This window comes from Leopardus geoffroyi, chromosome C1, assembly GCF_018350155.1.
Source record: "Leopardus geoffroyi isolate Oge1 chromosome C1, O.geoffroyi_Oge1_pat1.0, whole genome shotgun sequence".
Taxonomy (NCBI): domain Eukaryota; kingdom Metazoa; phylum Chordata; class Mammalia; order Carnivora; family Felidae; genus Leopardus; species Leopardus geoffroyi.
In genome coordinates, this window is record NC_059328.1 from 152,301,641 (window position 1) to 152,323,246 (window position 21,606).

Below are 21,606 nucleotides of genomic sequence, written 5' to 3' on the forward strand. Positions count from 1 at the left end.
TAGATCGGTTTGCTATATCCACAAATAACTCACTTGGACTTTGGGATTACATTAAATATACAGATCAAGTTTGGCAGAACTGACATCTTGACAATATCGATTGAGTCTTTCTATCCATGAACATGGAATATTTCTCCATTTTTTAAGTTCTTCTTTGACACCCACTCTCTTTTTCCCAGCATATAATTAGTGAAGGCCTAATATGTGTGAAACATTGTGTTAGACTTTGGATCTGTGGTAATAGTTTTTACCCCATAAAGCCTTTAGTATGGAAGGCATTCAGAAAGAGTTGATTCAGAAAGAATTCAGTTAATCTCTGAGAAGTAGGGCTGGGTTTTAAAGAGACATAAGAAAAACTCTTACTTTTTTCTCTACATTATATAGCCAGTTTGGACCTTTCTCAAACTAAATTTTTATTATTTTTAAAAAATTAGTTTGTTTTTTTTTTAATTTAGAAACTTCCAATTCCCAGGTGAAGAGCAGGCCAAGAAGAATTAAAATAACAGAATGCAAATTTTAAAAATTTTGAAAATAAGGCCCAATATCTTATAATCTATTTCTTTAGTTTACTTCAATTTTGCAATGTGCCATACACACACATGCATGCACACATATGTAAATGTATTCATGTGCATATTATGTGTGAATGTATACACATGCATACATACACACACGTCTGTGCATACATATAAAATAAAGAATCTGAACTGCATTTTTTGTAAAGTAATTTGGGAATTAGTTTTCCATCTGTAAGGACAAGCAGCTGTAAAATAGAAGATAACAGGTAGAAATGTTCCAGGTGGTGAAGTAAAGGAGACTGGTTGAATATTTCCTGAGATAAGCCATCATGCTAGTCCTAATTTGGGTAGTCCAGTGTTTGCTCTGCAAGTCTCAGTACTTGGAGGATGAGGGCTGTCTTGTACATATCAGTGGAATCTCCTCATAGATTTTTCTAATCCACTAACAGTGGAATTTTCCAGACAAATCTGAGTGAAGATTTAGACAGGATCATTTTTGAGATCCATCAACTGACAATTAGTTTAACTTAAAGATGATTATTATCATTCACTACATAATGATATAAAACTAAATCATTATTAAGTCTAATGTTATAAAAGAGAGAAAGTTCAAAGAAACAAAACAAAACAAAACATCTGGCAACTGCACTCTTTCTTGAGGCAATCTGAATAAAAAGTTAAAAAAAGTATCAGCTTAACTCAGATCCTTTGACATTCTTTAGCTTCTTGTTTCTTGTGATATGAATTTATTAAGAACTAGATCTTTCCGAAGATGCTTTTCCTTTAACTTACAACACTGAGAGATACTAAAATGACATTTTTGAAATTTTTGTTCTGCCTCTTTCTAGAATAAAGTCAAAACTTTATTGAAATGCAACTTAACCTCATTGAAGGTAAAGCATTACTCAGTACTTATGGTAATTATTAAGAAGATAGTTCAAGCTGATTTTTTACTAAGAAACAAATATCACACTTGTATATCAGAAGCATGTTTTGCTGGAAATATTTTGGGGAACATAATAAGATTAGTGGATCTTGTAAGAAGTAAAGCTTTATAAAAGTTTTTTTTTTCTTTTTTTTAAGGATACATAAGATGATCCAGGTCTAAGTCTTCCGCTTGATGCAAACATTTTTAGACATCCTTAGGGTAGTAAATATACAAGTAAAAGATTATTTTCAAATTTTCCATATTAACTGAGAGGGGCAGAGGCAGTATGGAACTAGGATAACAATTTATTTGACTCCATAAAAATTTGTATAGTCTTCTGACCGACAGAGATGCACAGATTTCAAAATTCTTTTGTAAGTGATGCATTCTCACCTCTTCTTAATATAATATACATCTGTAATTTAATAACATCTATAATACATCTATACTATGATGTATAGATGAATACACTGAACCCAACAGAGGTTATGCTTTTAACAGCCTGCTGATACAAAATAAGTTTATTATGCTGGGAACACATCTCTGAAATGGGAGAAGTGTGAGTAAGAAAATCAAGACATGAAGTGGGTGCCAACAGAAAGTCTGTCAGAAATTTGTCATCATATCAGAGGTCACGTGTTTACCACACATAATAAAAACCAAATGAATGAGGAAAGAGAAATGTTTTACACTGAATTTTGTTTGAGATAGAGGTAAACTAACATTGACAGGAAAGTCCTATCAAGACTCATGGTTGCTCGGCTCACCATCTTTACCCTTTATATCTGCTATCAGTCTCTGTTACCTAATGCCATCTAACTGATGCTAGATAATTTATGCCAGTAAGTTCCACTCTTGGGAGATTGGTGAGTAAAAAACTACTTTTTAAATTTAAAACACTTAACAGACATGATTTTATGTGTGTCACTTTTCTTTTAATCTGCATATATCATAGCACAGAAAGTTGAAAATGAATTTAAATTTAGTTCTAAAATCTGATGCAATATGTGCCTCTAAAACTTAGTGTCCTAGTTTATCTTAAAATACAAAACCTTCCTTTCACAAATTAAAAAAATAGCATCTCATAATTTGTCAAATAACTAGTTATGTTAAAGGCCAAGCCAACACCCGCCCTTCCAAAATGAAGAATTAGCTCAAAATATTTCTTTTTTCATTTCAGAAGCTTTTTAAATTTTTAAATAAGACATTTAAAAGCAATTTAATTTGGTATAACGAATCTTCAGAGTTGGTGGAACAAATCTTACAATGAGACTCTTCTACAAAGAAAATATAATATAGAAGCTGGTTTTACCTCTTTGTTCTCTAGAACATCAGAGAGTCATGTATTGATTACTACAAGGGGTGATAAGAATTTGAAGGCATGCACAATCTCCCATTTATTGTTTGGTAGACTTTGTCTGAAGAAGTATAAAATTTAGAAAACTGTGCCTGGTAGGTAATCAGCATAATCAGAAAAGTGCAACAAGGAAGACCGCAGACAAGATTGCACTTGAAAATATTATATGCAAATAGAAAAAAAAAAAAACAAGCAAGAAAACTGATAAAATGGTTATGTGCCAGGACAGTGTATTTAACCACAAATATTCAGTGGGTGAATGGTATACTCCAGGAGCTCTTGCAAGTATTCTGATTTCATCCTTTTCACAATTTTCTGAGGCAGGTTCTAGTGTTCCTCCTGCTTTACAATTAAGAAAGAGATATTAAGGATTTTGCCCAAGATCACATACCTTATAAATAGTAGAGCTAAGATTTGTACCTAGCCCTCAGAAACCAAGTTCATGTCATCATATAGATCCAGCAGTTTGAAAAATAGGTTACTTGCAAACTTATTGTTTTATAAATTAAAAAAAAAAATAACTTAGGAGCTTTGTTTTGACCACTTAAAATCAGTGTTATTGGGGACATAGTGTTATTTGTAATGAGTATACAGGCTAGATAAGGAGAAAATTTACTATTATAAAACCATTATAAAATCAGCAGAGGATTATGGGTCATCTTGTGTAAGACAGTTTAGAAATGCTGTCCTTTAGAGGAACTGAGGATTTTCAAGAGCTCAAGGTGGCAGAAATGTCTTCATAATTAGAAAATACTTGGGCTGGGGCGCCTGGGTGGCTCAGTCGGTTGGGCGGCCGACTTCGGCTCAGGTCATGATCTCGCGGTCCCTGAGTTCGAGCCCCGCGTCAGGCTCTGTGCTGACAGCTCAGAGCCTGGAGCCTGTTTCGGATTCTGTGTCTCCCTCTCTCTGACCCTCCCCCATTAATGCTCTGTCTCTCTCTCTATCTCAAAAATAAATAAACGTTAAAAAAAATTTTTTTTAAAAAAGAAAATACTTGGGCTGGAAAAACATGAATGAAAACTCAGAAACCTGAGTGCTTGTGCTTGTAGGGCAGGGATAGACTGTTCTGGAGAGAGTAGAGGGGGCAGAGTGTGAAAAGGTGAAAGATTAGAGAAGCTAGACCATTTCAAACTGTGGGATCATGACAGGAAGTCAAGTGATCATGACAGGAAGTCAAGTTAAAATAATAACTTCATTATTTTAAAGGAAACACAACAGGAAAATGAAAGTAAATTGTACATAGTATGTGTAAATATGGTTTCAGGAAACTTCTTTCAAATATGTTAGTGGATAGCACAGTGTGTGTGTGTGTGTGCGCCTGTGTGTGCGCACGCTCGTGTGTGTGTGTGTGTGTGTGTGTGTGTGCGCGCGCACACATGCCAGGTTACAATATAAAATATATTTCTTTTCTGGTCATGGTTTAAAAAGTTTGAAAAACATCAGGCTGCAGAATGGAGTTCATTTATAAGAGACCCTTGAAAGTTGCCATATCAACAGAGACTTTATGGGAAGCAGAAAGAAATGGGAGGTCCTCAGATATTTTCTTTAAAGTGACACAAGTTGAGATCAGACTGGCAGTGAAATATAGGATAATTAGAGTGAGGTTAAAATGAGCATTAGGCCTTAGGAAATGGTATCTAACTACAGTAAAATAATAGTTCTACAGGTAAGAATGCAGAGGTCAAAGTACAGATGAAAAGTCAACAATAACAATAAATAATTAAGATCCAAAGACAGTAGAAGATGAGAATACAACAATCAGAGAGGAAGAACACTACAATATCAAGAAAGATGAGAAAGGAGAGTTTCCTGGCATATATTCTGAAGAAGGGCAGGCTGACCTTGCAGTGAAAATATCCTTAATGACCTTTGAGAATGCAGTTTCACTAGAATGTCTGGGATTCAAAGATTTCTGGAACTCAAAGTTGGAGAGAGTGGTAAGGAAATGCAGAAAGAGGGTTGGCAGAAAAAAGAATCTAGAACTCTCATGTGGAAAAAAAGAGACCAAAACCAGAGAATAACTAATGGGAAAATAACAGCTACCTTCTCGACCCTCCCTCTGAAACTTAGGCAATATCTTTGCATGTTCGAAGTCAGAGAGGACAAAGACTATGGAGACAGGGATTGGAAATCCTGAAGGTGAGGAGATAAGTCAGAAAATACGGCAAACTGTATAGTTAACATTAGATTGTTTTTTTTTCCCAGAATCCAAACAGGGCCAGGGATAACTGGTACACGCTAACCTTCAATTCAAAGAAAGCTAAGATGATCACACATACAAATTAAAGCCAAATTTGCACTCTTCTGCTCTGCCAGAAGTCTTCCTCACCAGCTGCATCCCTCTCTTTGTGTATACACAATAGTACCTCTGAACAGTAGGTAAGAAAATTTTATTAGAGGGGTTGTAAAATATCAGGCTGCCGTCAGGGGTGATTGGTGAGGCTCATTAAAACTTGGGGTGAAACTCTGAAAACCTTTAGATCAGCACTTCATGTCCATCATTCACTCTCTCCCAATTGTTGCTGGGAAAAGCCATAAGGGCACTAGAAGACTTAATTATTTCCTATCCACAATGAATCACTGCTCACACAGCTTTACAAATTTAACAATTCATCCATATTTCTCTTAAGTCTGTCATTATAAAAATTTGATTTTCATATTGGTGTTCTCTTTTACATTTTATATACCAAATATGACAGAGTATTTAATAAACCATGCCCTAGCATTACTTAGAACTTTGGGAGAAATCTGAGTTGTAGTGAATGGTCTTATCAGTAATATTGTCTATCTCTTTCAAGACTGCTCTAATAACTTCTAAACTCCATTAACCAAGAAATCTCTAAGCAGACATGCTAATACGGTTCACAAAAATTCCTAGGCTTTTTTTTGACTGAATAGCTGATATGGAAACAAATTCATATGGGCGGCAAAAATCCACCTATGGTAAAGAAAACAATTGTGAATCATACTATCAATAAATTTTTGATAAAAAAAAGTACAAAAACCTATTATTTCAGGTATGGGTGATATAGTCTTTTTACATTCCCTGTTAATAAGTAACTCCCCTCACCCACATAACTATTCTAATACATTTTCTATAGGAGTATACAAAGAAATTTACCACACCAATCTTTACTAATGGAGGCCTGCATTCAAGAAAGAAAATCGCTAAACACTATGCAGCCACTAGTCGCCTGAATTTCAAGAAATTTTGAAAATTCTGGTGTAAAACCAGAATTCTAATGACTATTAGGAAATAATGTTAAACTTAGGTAATAAATAGCAGTTTCCCCTCATTCTGACTTAAACCTTATGAACCCTACTTATATATACACTGTTCATACTGATAAAAAAAATCCATGTGTAATAAATAGTATAAAATAATGGTGCATAATGTGGTATTTGTATATGATATATATATACATATATATATGTGTCTATGTAACACACGTATATCCACACATATATATAACACATGTGTATATAACACATATATAACATATATATGTGTGTTATATATATATATATATATATATATATATACACACAGATATACACACACTTATGTGTGTGTATATATAACATATGTGTGTGTGTGTGTGTGTGTGTGTGTGAATGACTTTCAATTTGGTAATTACACCCAGTATAGCCATCCCTGTTAATAAAATTCCAAAACATCTCAGCATACATTGGTAAACAGCCACTAATCATGGCTTTCTGTATGCTGCCCGCCCTACCTTGGCTGCACCAGATCCCATAGACTACCACGTGATCCAGCTACTAGGGGATTATTCCTGACACACGAGAGACCGCCAGGATCCTGCTCCAGCATATGCTTGGTTGGCTCCCTACTTTTCTGGGAAGTAGTCTTTTCTTGCTAGTGGTCTGTTTGATCTAAGTCCATGTCTTACAGATTGATTAATATTTCTTCTCTCTTCTTATAGAAGTAAAACAAAACAAAACAACCAAAAACAAAAAAACCTAGCCGGAGCACTGTTATGATTCCCAACCTTAGAATCCTTTATCTTTTAAAGTACTATACATGCATTTCAGTGGCAGTTATACTGAGTTTTAATTAGTTTCTAATCAAAATGAGTAATAAGATTTGTATTGGAAGCTACTTCAGTAATGAACCCTTCTATGTTTAGATTTCTCAAACACCTTGTGCTATAATGTAATCCTTAATGAGAAAGAAACTAGATTATTGAAATATTATATTATGAAAACTTCCTCCCCTAACTATCATTTAGGAATTAAAGGGAAAAATGATTTAGAAAAAAACAAGCTGCAGACACCTAAACCTTCAGATAAAATAGATAACATGACTCTTGATACCATTACTTTTTCAGTGAGGCAGAAATACTTCAACAGAACATATACACAATTAAAAAGTTAAAGTAACTAAGACACAATCTATCAAATGAAGCTAGTAGCAAATGGAATAGTGTGTCTTCAAAACACTGACCAGTCACCCACCCAAGAGATGGAATTTAAAAAAAAAAAAAATGAATGTTTCATTATTTTCCACAATTGGGCGAATTAAGAGTGCAATCAGCAGGGCAGATCCTGCAGGAAGAAAATATCATTAACTGTGGTTTCTTTAATTGTCCTACCACCAGTGTCCTTTTAGGCACAACTGGGAGCCAAAAGGGCACAGAATGATAATAGTTTGCACCATGGTGGTGCTTCAGATAAAGCGTAATCTCTAAAGACTGTACTCAATTTCTGAAACTGTAGTCAGAAAAACACACAGACTCCAAAAGTCTAGCTGTAACTAGAATGTACCGTCCTCAGTTAATTTTTTTTCTCCACAGTGAACATGAATTGTCTTCGTGGCACAGCTAAACCTGAATGATGTTAACATTTCACAGAGACACAAACTACAAACATTCTCCAAAACTATCTGCAACAGCTCATTACCCAAACTACCTGCAAGGACTCATAAAGCAAAATAAGTCAGACTTACCAACTTAAATGGATTAATATTGCTTCATTTCCAATGTCCCTGTCGATGCTCTGTGAGATGTGAGTTCCTTTCTTACTGACACTGCTGCAGTGTCATTTTAGGGCAAATAGTGATGCCTTACTATTTTAATATACAGTACAAGTAGCACCATTCCTTCTCAAGGGCTTAAATCAATTTATAGATTCATACACTTCATGTATTATATTGGAAAAAAGAAAGTGTTATGAAAGGTTGTTTAAAAAGCACCAAAAGAGCAAATGAAATGCTCGGCAAGGAAATACAAAGCTACATGATTGTTCAAACTCAGTAAGAAATGCCAGTTTGAAATTCAGGCCAAGTGTTCCTCGTCTTCAAAGAAGCAAAAACTGACTCTATTGATACTTGTAAGAGTATTGTTTGTTTGAGTGCATGAGCAAGAGGACAATGAAGAATCAGCCCTATTTTAGAAATTGGAAGATACGGGCCCTGGTCTTGATTTCAAGTGAGCTTGGACAAGTTGCTTGGCCTTGCCTCCTCTGTAAAATAAAGGTTTTCAAAAGAAAGAAGGAAGGGAAGCAGGGAGGAAGGGAGGGAAAAGGGGAGGAAAAGACGCAGGCAGGAAGGAAGCTGGTTAGTCAGTTTCCATTTGGGGAACTGCTACTCTGGGCCAGGAACCATTTGTCCACTTCCTAGAAAGTATAATGCGGGATCCGAGTTCCTCACCATCTTAAAATTTTGTGATTCTGCAGCAGTTCATCTTTAGATACTATTGTTTTAAATAGATTTTAAAACAGGGGGGAAATGCCATTATCATCATTATCTTATTTTCCATGAGGCTTAATGTAGTTACTTCACCAAAGAGATGAGGTGTGGAAGGCAAAATCAGCCCCTATTAGCTTCTACTTTTGAAAAAGTAAATCTGTTGTTTGGAACAAAGACCTGTTATCTATAGAGGGTAAGTTCTTTTATCTGTGTATCTGTCAATATATGGTCTCACACAATAAGGTATAATGAATTCCAGTGTTGCCGCCTTTGTTACAGAGACAATTAGGGTGTCCTGTTATCCATTATTCATCACTCTTGCCTTAGCTCCAAATAGAACAGCAAACACATCTAAGGAATAAATATTCTTCACACTGAAGAATTCATCCTTCTAGGATCACCATGTCTAGTCTCAGATAACCCTCTTGAACTTGTGCTTGTCAGAGATTTCATTGGCATGTTTTCTTTTGAGGGGATGAAGCAGGAGTGTTTCTCTCTCTCTTTTTTTTTTTTTTTAAACATTCTTCTTTCTATTATTCCCTCATTGACTTGAAGCAGTTTTCCTACCCTCCTCACTTTCCACATCAGGCCCATGTATGGGTTTTCTTTGTACTTCACAGCTTTGTTTTCCTACATAATTTCCCCCATTTTCCATCTCTACTTCTGTTTTTTGCCTCTTCCAGTAACAGAAACAAATACGAACTTTGTCTTTTATACTCTGAAAATTATATTTTTTACAGGAAGTAATCTCTCCAAACATTTCAAATTTAAAGACCAGAGATCCTAATCTAATGTTTACTACAATTAAAGGAGACAATATACCTTATCCTCTTATTCTAAACATGCTGGTTCAGTTTAGAATGAAAGGAACAGAATTACCAGTGAATCCTCTGTTTAAAGCAGTGAAGTTTTAAGATTGCAAACCGGGGCGCCTGGGTGGCGCAGTCGGTTAAGCGTCCGACTTCAGCCAGGTCACGATCTCGCGGTCCGTGAGTTCGAGTCCCGCGTCGGGCTCTGGGCTGATGGCTCGGAGCCTGGAGCCTGTTTCCGATTCTGTGTCTCCCTCTCTCTCTGCCCCTCCCCCGTTCATGCTCTGTCTCTCTGTCCCAAAAATAAATAAAAACGTGGAAAAAAAAAAAAGATTGCAAACCAATAAAAGTAATCAGAATGATAGTAATAAAAAATGAGAGGGGTGCCTGGGTAGCTCAGTTGGTTAAGTATCTGACTCTTGATTATGGCTCAGGTCATGATCTCAGGATCGGGAGATCAAGCCGCGTGTCGGGCTCTGCACTGGGAGCGGAGCCTGCTTGACTCTCTCTGCCCCTCCCCTGCTCTCTCTCTTTCTGTCTCTCCCCAAGAAAACATACACACACACACACACACACACACACAAACAAAGAGACACATGAGAGGCACCTGGATGGCTCAGTTGTTTGAACATCTGACTCTAGGTTTCTGCTCAGGTCTTGGTTCTAGAGTCCTGGGATCAAGCCCTGAGTTATGCTCTGCGCTGAACATGGAACCTGCTTAAGATTCTCTCTCTCTCTCTCTCTCTCTCTCTCTCTCTCTCTCTCTCTCTCCCCCTGCCTCCTCCCTCCCCCAAAGCTTGTGTGTGCTCTCTCTCTAAAAATCAATCAATAAATAAATGAGACACATGACATTTTTTCCAAAGATATAAATATGCAATAATAATCTTTAGTGATCTATCACATGACAAAATAATTAGGATATAGTTCAACTCTCATTATGATAAATGTGAGCAAACACTCCATCATTAGGAAAATCTTGTGAAGTAATGCAATCATGTATGCACTAGGTTTTCGGTATGGTTTTGAACTGATCTTACTCTATTAAACATAAAGAGGAATAAAAGAAAGTAAGGAACACAACAATTGGGTCAGAATGCCCTGATTAATTATGCATACTGAAAAGCAAAGGGGCACCAAAGGATGGCCACTAAGGAAAACTGGCTTCCCTTTGTGTCAGTCTCAAATGAGTCAATAAAATATTAAATCTACATCTCAAACACGTCTGTCTCAGCTCTAGCAATCACAAATAAACTTTTCTTTCTTTAAAATGTTAGTTTATTTTTTTTTTTTTTTGAGAGAGAGAGAGAGAAAGAGAGAGAAAAAATTGAGCGTGCGCACAAGCCGGGGAGGGGCAGAGCGAGAGGGAAACACAGAATCTGAAGCACGCTCCAGGCTCTGAGCTGTCAGGGCAGAGCCTAATGCACGAATTGTGAGATCATGACCGGAGCCAAAGATGGACACTTAACCAACTGAACCACCCAGGTGCTCCATAAAGACATACGTGTCAATTTAATCAACACTATACCTTGGGGGCAGCTATATTAATCTCAGTATAGCTATACATTTAAACATGCTTTCTTTCAATCTTCAAAGAAAGCTGGGCCATTTTAGATTTCAGTATTTTGGTGAAGAAGAGATGTATGTGACCACATGAGTAGCATGTATGTATCTTTTGGATTACACGATTTCCTATCACTTATATTCTCTAGATCAAAACATTCTAGTTAGAAATCTGCCTTACTAAAGAAACCTTTTCTACCATTGCATTTTCCTCTTTACTGACATTTGTCTTATTTTAGTAGAACTCTTTGGATTTACATTTAACAACAACAACAAAAACAAAAAAGGACTCTCATTAAAACTGCCGTTCCTGCCTTACCCATAATAGAATCTTGAAAACTATAAGCAGAAATCAATAGAGAGTACCCTACCCTGAAGGACTCAGAGATTATTGAAGATCCGTTTGTTACTTAAAAATAAAAATAATGTCCTTAAACAAAAGTGAAATACCATTTACTAATGTAGGAAAGAAAGAAATACAATTGGTTTAGGTATAGTTTTAAGAGGATGACATAAGGATTTCAAATTATGAATTACCACTGTTACCAAGGGTGAAATTCGATAGAAAATAGGCCACCACATAGTAAAGCAATAGATTTAGTGCCTTTGAGGCATTACTAAAATCTGAGAGGCCACTGGGGAAAATAAACACAACTAGTAGCTAATCAAATGTGTAACTCTTATTTCCAAATACTGAAAATAAATCCTAGTTGGTATTTCAAGATACTTCTAATGTCTTTCATCTTTGAAAAAGAAGACAGGAAATGAGTTATTGGTTGTGATTTTTACTGCTATGATGAAAATCCAATATATAGACTACTACATATAATGTTAATTCCCCTATACATGAAAGTAAGTGCCCTGGATTTGAAGAATGTGTTTCCTTTGATGCATTTATTTAAGTCATACTAAAGTCTGTGTAATGGTTGTATGGTTATAGAAAAAAACTATGTGACTCTGAATGTATATAGTGACTTTATTATATTCAGGGAAAATGTATATACAGTGAAATGGAAATTTAAATATACAATCTGTTAAGTATGGACTAATATAAAGACTCATATAATCAACACACCAATCAAGATCTAAAATGTGTCCATCACTTCCAAAAGTTTCTATGTGCTCCCCTCCAGGCCGTTCCTACTCCCCCTACCCCACAGGCAACTACAGTTTTGACTTCTATCACCATAGATTAGCTTGTTCTTCCTAACTTTGAGCTTTATATAAATAGAATTATGCAGTATTTATTCTTTTATTTATGACTTTTCTGCTCAACATATTTATGAAAATCATTTATAATGTTTCTCTTTCATATGAATAGTTTGCTATTCCTTCGATGGTTATACCACAATTTATTTAACCAAATGCCTGTAGATGAACACTTGGGTTGTTTGCAGCTTTGAGCTATTATAAATGAAGCTACTATAAACATTTTACACAAACCACTTTGCGGACATATACCTTCATTTGTCTTGGATGAAGACCTCCCAAGAAGAGGAATTGCTGGATCATAAGGTAGGTGCATGTTTAATTTTATAATGAAACACTAAACAGTTTTCCCAAGTGTTCATAATATTTTGTAATCCCATTGGCAATGTATGAGAGTCTCAGTTGCATCACATTCTCACCAACATTCGATGTTGTCAGTCTTTTAATTTGATATATTCTGATGAGTATTAAGTAGCATCTTACTTTGGTTTTAAATTGCATTTCCCTTTTCATGTGCTTAGTGGCCATTCTGTATTTTTCTTTTGTGAGGTATCCATATGAATCTTTTGCCCATAATTTTTATTTAGGCTGTTTGTCTTTTCATTACTGATTTGTAGACATAAACGTATATTTATTATATGTTGTATGTTATATGTTATATAGTATATAGACACATCTATTTAAAATATAATTCCTTTGTCAAATAAATGAATTGATGATATTTTCCTCTCAGGTTATATCAATTTTCATTGAAGTACATAAGTTTTCAATTTTGATGATGTCCAATTCATCATTTTTCTTCTAATGGATAATGCCTTTTTTATACTTTCTTAGAAATCTTTGCCTACTTGAAGTTACAAACCTTTTTGTGGTTGTTTATTTCTAGAAACTTTATAGGTTTAGCCTTTATGTTTAGATCTACAAACCATATCAAATTAATTTTTGTGCAAAATATAATGTAAGGACCAAGATCTACTTTTTCTTATATATTTTTCTAGTTAATCTAGCTCATTTGTTGAACAGATTGGTGTTTCTCCCCATTGAATTACTTTGGTGCCTCTACCAAAAATCAATTAACTATATATGTGAGGATCTATTTATGGACTATTCTGTTCCACTGATCTATTTTACTACACTATATGCCAATACTCTACCATCATGATTACTGTAGCTTTACAGTAATTCTTAAAATCAGGCAGTTAGAGTTCTCCAATTTTGTTCTTTTCTGTAACTGTTTTGGCTATTAGATATCCTTGGCATTTTCATACACGTTTGTGAGTCAACTCGTTACTTTATATTTAAAAAATCTATAATTTTGGTTAAGATTATACATTGATTTGGGAAGACTAGACACCTTTACAATATTGAGACCTCCAATTCATGAACATGTAGTATCTCCTTTATTATTTGCTCCTTAAGTTCTCTTAATAATATTTATAATTATTTTAGTGTAGATGCTTTGCATGTTTTTGTTACATCTATTATATTGGTGCTGATTTTAAGAGTATTTTTAAGTTTCACTTTCTAATTGTTGAGCCAAACCATGTAAAAAAATGGCAAGACAAGTGATGAAAGTAACATCACCAATAATGGGACAAACTGACATTAGGTGCTTCTGGTGATATTCTGAATAGGACACACCATCAGTTATATTTTATACATGACAAAAAGCCACAATCTGAATTAAGTTATGATGATTTGCCAAACAAATTCAAACTGAACATTCTATAAAACAGCAAGCCCTTATCCTTAAAGAATGTCAATGACAGAAAAGACAAGAAAAGCTGAGGAAGTCACTCACTCATCCATTTAAAGGGGACTAAAGAGACATGACAACAAACTGCAATGTATGATACTGGTTTAAATCCTGAATTGTTAAAAACAAATTAGCTAAAAAGCAATACAGGGACAATTGTCAAAATTTGAAGGATATACTAAATGACAGTACTGTATCAATGTAAAACTTCCTGATAATTTGATAGTTAAGCTGTAGTTACAAAAAGGAATTTTCTCATTATTAGTAGAAAAAAATATTGAAATATTTAAGGATGAAAGGTTCATGATCTGTGCAAGTAATTTTCTTTTCTTTTTTTAAGTTTATTTTTTTTTTATTTTGAAAGAGAGCACGAGTTGAGAGGGGCAGAGAGAGATAGGAACAGAGAGAATCCAAAGCAGGATCCACATTGACAGCACAGAGCCCAATGTGGGGCTCAAACTCACAAACCATGAGATCATGACCTGAGCCGAAACCAAGAATCAGACATTTAACTGACTGAGCCACCCAGGTGACTCTGTGCAAACAATTTTCAAGTGGCTCAGCAAAATAAGTAAACAGACATAAAAGAGCAATGTGTATATGTCATACAGAAAATGTAGAGAGAGATAAAGCCAAATTGTAAACAGCTGAATCTGTATATTACAGTAATATGAGAGTTCACTGTAGTATTTTTGCAACTCCTGTGTAGGGCTGATTATTTTTGAAAACAAAAATTTTAATTAAAGTGATCATAGCAGAATCAGACATATGGACCTTTACCCATAATTTTATTTATTTATTTTTTATTTTTTTCACGTTTATTTATTTTTGAGAGAGAGAAAGAGCGTGAGGCGGGGAGGAGCAGACACAGAACCCAAAGCAGTCCAGGCCCTAAGCTGCCTGCACAGAGCCCTACGCAGGGCTTGAGCCCACAAGCCATGAGATCATAACCTGAGCCGAAATCGGATGCTTAACCAACAGAGCCACCCAGGCACCCCTCAAAATTTTAAAAGGATAATGTTGATCTGGGTACCATTTGAAAGATAGTAACACATCTTGCTTTCCAGTTGCCAAAGCTTTTGCCATGTTCAGCTCATTACACTTTGTTTGGACGCAGGACACTGTTTCCTTGGAACAAAGAGCTGAGAAAGAATGCAGGCTAAGGAACAAGAAGAAATTGCTCCTAAACCAAAACTAGATGCTGCTTTTTCCTGTGACAACCTTTTCATTAAGGCTAAATTGAAAGTAGTGCTGATTTGAAAGCCTGTGTGTATTTTTTCCATCATAGTTCATTAAGAGGGGGAGACATTTCAGCCAAAAATATGATCACCCACCAAAATGTAACTTCCATTACCACATATAAATTCTTCAATTTATTTATTTAGGTGTTTCTTTATTCTATAAACTTTTATTTAGGAAATATAAAGCGAATGAGACTCCACAGATGGACAGAAAAACAGAGCAGTATGGAGGGTGTAATTCCCCATATCCCCATTTATTTTGCCCACACTCTTCTGGCAATGTTTCATCACGGGCAATGACCTCAACAACCAACAGCATTTTTTTTTTTAAAAAAGGCTGTTAGTAGAATCTGGGAGGAAAGAAGGGCTTTTTATCATTATTGTTATTTATAGCTATTTTTTGTGGTTGTCTTCCCTTTTTGGATTGTAGCACTGCAAAAGCTAAATTTGTTTACAAACCCAATATTCCCATTCAAAGATGACTTCTTTCATGTTTGTGTATCTGGAAAAATACAAACAATATGAGAATCCCAGTAGTATTACTTTCGCTTAACTTTCCACTGCATAACAATGTCTTATGCCTTAATTTTGATTTTTTGATAATTACATCTTTCTCTTTAAATTTGGAAATACCAATTTCCACTTAAACTCATGAGAACCAATAAGTGTAGTGTGTACTGCCAAGTCTGAATGATTTAATTATTTTTAAATTGTTTTTATTAGAATGTTAATAACTTTCTGCTTTAATGCTATCTGTCCCAACTTCTCTGGGGTTGTTCCTCCCACTTAATAGATATCCTTTAGACAACAAATCGTAGACACAAAGGAAAGCTAATTTTATCACAGGATTACAAATAGACCAACACAAATGACTAAGGCCTGACAGAGAAGCTGGAAAAAAGATGGTTGGTCACACACCCTGTGCACACCCATGCTGTAACAGATTCCAAGATAAAGATCCTTTTTAGGACTTCTGAGAGTCAGAGGTATTTTATAAAGGACTGTTGGCATTCAACAACGAGCTCAGTCTCTTCGCTTTTAGTCCATTCTGCTCTCATGACTCACTGTGGTTCATAAAGTGGCTGATGTTAAGTCCTTTACTAAGAACCTTCAACATGGTATTTATAGAAAGATTCATTTGTAGTCTTACTTCAAAGAGGTCAGCAGGTGCAATATACGCTTTGGAGGAATTCTGACTCATTTCTCCAGATTGCAAGATACTGTCTTTGTCTACACGGTAAGCATTTTAGGCATCACAAGAATGAGTAGCTACACTTTTAAACTCACTACTTTCAAAAACCTACAAAATGTTCATGAAAAGTCTGTACTATAGAATGGTATACATTTTGAAAACCTGATACACAGTGCCAGATATAGGTTGTATTCAGAGTGTTTATATGTCCAGTTTGTCTGGACAGTTCTGGATTTTTCCTATTTTCTTGGTATAATTATTAATAACCTCCCCCTTTACTTTAAAAAGAATCCTACTTTGGATGATAGATTATATGGTCACCTTAGCTATATTTAGGTATTTATATCCATATATTTTCTTCCAATCAGTTGGTTTCTATTAATTTCACATCTTGGTTCTAAATAAGATTATTTCTAACTTCCCACGAAATCCTAGGGGGGAGGAAGGGTGGAATGAACTTACACCTCATTGTGACTTGAACTTTTGCTCTCAAAACACACAGGTTTCTGGAATGCCATTACTAGAACTGGTTGCAATGTAGCTGAAAGACAGATGTGCACAGAGCCCAAGCTGCCCAGACTGCTGACATTTTCAGGGCAACCACACCTAAAATGAGTTTCAGCATTTCAAAATAGGTCTAAGAATAAATTATACAGGATTTGACTGAGGCCATATTCTCCAAGATAAAAATCTCTGGGATTTCACATGTAAAATGTTTACGAAACACTGCTGATTTCTTCCTTTACCTACTGACATCAAAATTTGGTTCACATTTTTTATTCAGTCACACATGCAGCTCTAAATTTCTTTTTGCGCACAACACTCAGTGAGCATATCGACTTAATATGCATTTTTAACCCAATTCTTTTTCACACATTTTTTTTTCCTGTTCATATTATTTTTTTGTTAACACTTACATTACACTTACTAGGTACTGGGAGCTGTTGTACGTGCTTTTACATTTATAAACACATTTAGTCCTTGCAAAACCTAGAAGATAGGTTCTAGTATTACCATAGTCCCCATTCACTGATGATGCATCTGAGGACATGGTAGTTAGGTAACTTGCAGATCACACAATAAATATGTTCAATATTTAGACCCAGGCACCCTGACTCTAGAGTCCATGACCTTAGCTACCATGCTATGCTCCCTCTGTATCATCCTTTTCCAATAAGCAAGAGATGACTTCCACTTTATTGAAGCAGTAACTGACAGATCAAATGGTTAAGAGAGTTTGCCTCATGTTTATATTAATTCATATATTTAAAGAGATTATTTATTGAGTAGCTACTTTTTGCAAGGCACTGAATTAGGCGGTGGGGAAAGAGGTGAATTCGTTTCTAAAACACCAGCGGCAGGCATCTAACTGCATTTAAGAAAAGAAACTCCGAAGCTTCCAGATTGAAAATGTTTGCATGCCTGAAATCAAGAAACAATTGACACTTTTCTGTCAAGAAGGGACGTGAGTCTACAGATGTGTACACTGTGTGTGTCAGGGCCAACACACGGACAGGAGGCATGCTCAGTGGTGTTCTGGAGTTGAGTCCATAGGCTCTGAAGGAAGACAACGTGTACTTCAAGTGCGGCTATGTTATATGCTACTTGAGTCGTTTTGGGAAGTTTATTGGCTTCATCTTTCAAATCTGTAAAAGGGGAACACCTACCTCATAGGAAGTTATGAGGATTAGAAATAAAAATGAGATTTTAGAAGAGTACTAGCACATTGTATGTGCTCAATAAATGATGGTTAATATTATTTAAAATGCTCAAACCACACTTTATTATTTAATCCAGATCAATTATAAAATATTAGTTGCCACAGATAATTTAACAAGCCCAGTCTTAACTCACTTGCAAGATACCACTATGCACGGATGTAAATAGACTAAAATCAACAAAAAGAACACCAACCCAGGATCTTATTTTCTCTTAAGTTATGCTTAAATTAGTTGTAGTGATGGGGAAGGGGTGATTTATTTCAATTCTGGAACAGAGGGACTAGTAGCAAGGAGGTCCTGCCTCATTATATTATAATGTCGTTACTTAAAACATTTTTTTTCTCTTTTTTTTTAGTCTATGTTTCTTGGATTCTTTAACATAAGTTAGCACATATGACTTCTGCTGGAATGAAAATGACATGCCTGGAATTTCTTTTGTTTGCCTCTTCCAGGTAAACCAACATGCAGCTAAAGTAGTTAAGAGGTAAAAGTTTCACCTTCATTCTTTATATTTTAATTTTTAAATTCTATAACCTCAGATATTCTAACTAAAATCTCTAAGCCTTCTCTTCTGGAAAAGAAATGTTTTTAAATGTTACTAGCAATTTATCAAATGCCATATGAGAAATATTTATGAAAATATGCTTGCCTATTCTTTTACACTTGAGATTAGTTTTCTGAGGCTGAGCTGTAGCTCAACCAAATATTTATCTTTATTTTCTATGATTGAAGACAAATCAAGAATGACATTACGAAACTTACAGTAAAGATTTAGAAAACATAATCAGTATCCATTACATTTTCAAAAAATTTAGATTAATAACAAAAAGTACTAACAGAACTTTTTATATGAAGTATTCTCTGGAAGGAAATTCATTGCTGAAGTTATTGGCATCCTCCAAGGAGAGAATAATTAAAACAAAATGTTGTGCAAGTCACACTATACTCACATTGCTGTGAATACATTTAAAATAATGAATGTTGGTGGGTATGAAATTTCAGTAGGGCTCACTACTGCTTCTGCTCACTCTAGAAACATGAACTGCAAAGAAACAAGTCCTGCCATTTTAGAGTGAGAACTGAATAGAAGCCAGCTAACAGGACAGTTGAGGCTGTGCATCATTAGTGGCATTTTTGTGTAGTCCTTCACTCAGGGAGCAAATTCAGAGAGGAGCAATCTGGGAATCCATAAATCCTACTGAGCCTTGGTTAAGTGACATTCATTATAAAGAACACCTGGAGGGAAGACCCAGAATTGAGTCACAGCTAGAAAGATCAGATTACCTGAGCTCTGCATGTCTCAGTTAAGTAAGGCAGCCTAGGAAGAGAATGATCTTTCTCTGCAGTCATTTCGGTAGTGTTATATTGGAGAAAGTTACAGGTTTGTCTAATACTATGTGGAGTTTCTTTCGCTTGCATATTTCCCACATATTATTGTGTATTTTGAACATTTGATGTCATTTATAGTTTACAAGTACATTTTGTATCTGTTACATGGTATTTCAGCTGAACGTTTATTATGAGTTTTACTACCTTTCATGTCTATCACTTCGAATCTAAACAAAACTATAAATTTTAAATATGTATATATATATGTATATATTCAGATGCAAACTACCAAATAAAAACTCTTTCCACTAAACAAGATTTTAATCATAGAGAGATAATACAAAATACTGAAAATAACTTCAAATCCAACTTATTCCGAAAAGAAAGGAGAAAATGCTCACAGAATCCTGCTAAGTAGTCAATAATTACTACTAGTTTCTGAATCTGAGGCTTGGAAAACTGTCAGCAAGTTACTGAAATGAAAATGTGAATGTGAAGAGCAGTGTTTGGAAAAGTGACCCTGGTGTGGGATGAGGCGTCCAGTATGCACAATCAGCTACTTGGGAGACTTCCATAGCTCCCTAGGTTTGGCAATACTGAGCACTAGTTTCTTTAAATAAGAAAATAAATGGCCTCAATGGTTTCTACATGTGTTTTTTAATAAGGATTGCAGGTTAAATTCAGTGATGGAACAGTAAGATTCTATTTTTATTGGGTCAAATTTTTTTGAAATAACTCCCAGCTTTACATGGTAAGTGTGCACAAGAGGTACAAAAGGTTTTGTTTTTTTTTTTTTTTTTAATGTTTATTTTTGAGAGACAGAGGGAGGGAGAGAATGAGCAGAGGCGGGGCAGAGAGAGAAGGAGACAGAATCCAAAGCAGGCTCCAAGCTCTGAGTTATCAGCACAAATCCCGACGCGGGGCTCAAACTCACAAACCACGAGATTATGACCTGAGCTGAAGTCCGACGTTCAACCAACTGAGCCATCCAGGTGCCCCAAGGTACCAAAGATTTTTAAGATACACATATTGTACAAGTATACCTCTAGGAGTGAGCATTAAGGAAAAAAATAGCACAAGTGTGCAGGAGAGACAGACTCTTTGTATGTGTTTACAATTGTGAAAAGTTGATAATAAAGTATCGTTGGTAATATTTTATTCCCTTTAGTGTAATACTGTGTGAATATTAATTTATGTACTGTCCATGTGTTAAATGTTATATATTCATTAATTTCTCAGTGAGGAAAACAGGCTACAGCTTGGTATACACAGTGCTATCCTGTGTGTGTGCATGTGTGTGTGTGCACGCGTGCACGTGTGTGCTCACGTGCACATATGCGTGTGTAGAAAATACACTTATTCTTTAGGTTCAAGATTATTAGGTGGTTTTTTTTTTTCTATTTGTTCTCTGTATTTTCTAATTTTTTGACAAGGGAGTTAAATCATTGTAAGAGAGAGTGGAGATATGAAGTCCTTGTTGAGGTGGTGAAATCCTGTATCAGGATGTGACTGATGAAGTGTCTGCTGATACCAAACAGGCCTTGCGATCTCAACTTACGACTCTGGGTTTGGGGAAAAGAATGAAATGTGTTGGGAAGCCAATGTAAGTCTGAGGCTGTTCCTGGTATTTACAGAAAGACTACAGAAAAAGACATCAGAATAATGGCAAGGATTTGTAAGTATTTTATTATAAGTATTCAACTAAGGAAATTCAGGGAGGGCTGGGATTGCTTCAAATGTGCATATATTATTATAAGAACATGTAGACATGTTCTTTCCTTCATTGATGTGAAGATGTCCCATCAGAATCTGCTCCGTAGGCATTAAACATCAATCTAGACTGTCCTGACCCTTTACGCCTCTCCTTCTAGACCAACTGAAGAAGGGTGATTAGTTATGTCTTTTCAGGAAGAGAAACCGGTCAAGTATTAGAATAAATTGCTTCATGATGCAGAAACCATATGGCAGCCAAGTTACTAAGTTAATTATTAAACAATGCGGGTTTTCAATTTTTACAATTCTCATACCAAGCAAAATGACTGGCACAGAATGTTGAATGAAGGAGACTTCTGTAAAACGTCTCCTTTGCTTTTTGCCAATGAAAAAGCATTTTCATTGGCAAACAGTGTATCCCCGGGTTCTTTCAAATTTATTTTTTTCTCTCCCTCCATTGCCTCTTTTTTACATAAGAGCCTTAACAAATCTCTTCAAGTTCAACACTGAGTGAAAGAGACAGACATAGAAACAAATTATTACAAGATAATTTCATAAGTGTTCTA

At 35.4% G+C, this 21,606-nt stretch overlaps 1 protein-coding gene and 1 long non-coding RNA gene across 9 annotated transcripts in view; one reads left to right on the top strand and one right to left on the bottom strand.

Annotated features, from left to right (window-relative positions):
- KCNH7 (potassium voltage-gated channel subfamily H member 7) overlaps positions 1-21,606 on the bottom strand; it is a 486,826-nt gene that overhangs the window by 452,557 nt on the left and 12,663 nt on the right. The window lies entirely within an intron of this gene.
- LOC123598995 overlaps positions 1-21,606 on the top strand; it is a 70,211-nt gene that overhangs the window by 38,650 nt on the left and 9,955 nt on the right. For 2 of the 3 annotated variants that reach the window (XR_006712916.1, XR_006712918.1), the window contains exons 4-7: positions 5,009-5,182; positions 7,618-7,828; positions 18,354-18,482; positions 20,761-21,002. This is a non-coding gene — a long non-coding RNA (uncharacterized LOC123598995). The remainder of the gene's footprint in view (positions 1-5,008; positions 5,183-7,617; positions 7,829-18,353; positions 18,483-20,760; positions 21,003-21,606) is intronic. The other variant, XR_006712917.1, reaches the window with a different exon arrangement.